The sequence below is a fragment of the Uranotaenia lowii genome, chromosome 1, assembly GCF_029784155.1.
Source record: "Uranotaenia lowii strain MFRU-FL chromosome 1, ASM2978415v1, whole genome shotgun sequence".
Taxonomy (NCBI): Eukaryota; Metazoa; Arthropoda; class Insecta; order Diptera; family Culicidae; genus Uranotaenia; species Uranotaenia lowii.
In genome coordinates, this window is record NC_073691.1 from 15,997,490 (window position 1) to 15,999,137 (window position 1,648).

A 1,648-nucleotide genomic window follows, 5' to 3' on the forward strand; every position below is an offset into this window, starting at 1 on the left:
CAGTTCACGAATCTGACTCAAGGCTTTTATTTACAACACAAATGTTGGCTCTCATGAAGAATTTTGGTTATAAGTAATGACCACGAGTCTGACTCGTGGTTGGTAAAAATAGTTGAAAATTTCTCAAAAAATTAAAAAGTGAAAATGTTTACAAAGGCGTTTACCTTACTTTTTTATAAGTCTTTTTGATTATTTTTATATCCTCCTAATCAGGTTAAAGAAGATTCCGTAAACAATCATCTTAAAGACCTCTAAGTCTTTCAGAAGTCTCTCCGAATTGACTAATCAAAATCCATAAATCACCGTCACTTTTATAGTGTCGGCTTCGATTCCTCGCTGCCATTATTACATAACGTTTGCGGCGGCGCATCGAATCGCATCAAAATCGAATCAAATCGAGACTGCCCAATTACCGTCACACTCCATGCGCTATGTACTTACAAACAGATGTGTATGGTACGTAGAGCGTGTGCCCAAAATTATGACCCATAGAGTCTGGTCTCTCGGAAAAAATCGCCTGAACAGGCGTAAAATCGCTAGCACAAACAATTCGCTGCGGCATGTAATTGGAGTCGGTCCTCCGCCCGAAACCCCTTTTCGCGTTAATTTTTTTTTGTTGAAAAAAAAAATAGACTGGAGCTTCAGTCTTACTTCCTATGGTGGACTCAATTTGGTTTTGGTTTGGCTTCACGCGAAATCTCGGGAAGAGACAAACGCTCGTAAAAACTAATCTACATCAACAAAAGCGGCCACAACTAAGCGAAGATAATCCAAAGTCAAGACATCGAACAAAGAGTACAACACAAAAAAAAAACGAACCATCGAATCGAAAATACGATTCTGATTGTGTTTTTTTTGTATCTATTTCTTTTTTTTTTCATGAGTTTTCCGTGACTTCAAGAGTTAAACAGCGTTAAGGTTCAATGAAATTTTTTTCGTCTTCAAAAAACAGACAAAACTAACCTGATTTTCAACCAAAAATTAACTCGATATCTTTTTTGAGTGTTTAACTTTGTTGTGTTCTTCAGAAAAGCTTTTTATTATCCGTTTTATTTTTTAGCTTATTATTTAAAAAATTCTTTCGAATCAAGGATGCTGAAAAAAATCTGTGTTTTTGTGAAAAAATATTTTGACTTTCTATGATTTCACGCAAAAATTCTGTGATTGTTTTCTGTGATAAGATTTCTATTAATTTCATTGAAATGCCACCAAAAAAGGGTCTTTTCCACATTTTATCTCAGAAAAATCAATTATTGCTAACTATCTTATCGAATGTTTCTAATTCAAGGTAAGAAATCCAATATTTATAAAGACATAAATATTCTTATATTGGTGAAATGTATAAAATTTAAAAAAAATCTGTGAATTCTGTGAATACTCTGTAATGTAAATTTTCTCAAAAATCTGTAAAATTTTAGATTTTTCCGTGATTTCGGCATCCTTATTTCGAATACTTGAAAAATCTTCAAAAATATTCAAAAAAAAATCTTTTTCAACCAGATAAGACAAAATTTCTATCCTAACCTTACTTTTTGTTGAGGTAACCTCGCTTAAAACGGTTCAATTTTCGAAAACCCGATTATATTTTTACCACCCGGATAGCCACCGGTTTTGTAGGGAAGCACTCTGTTAAGCGGCTTTCTTGCCT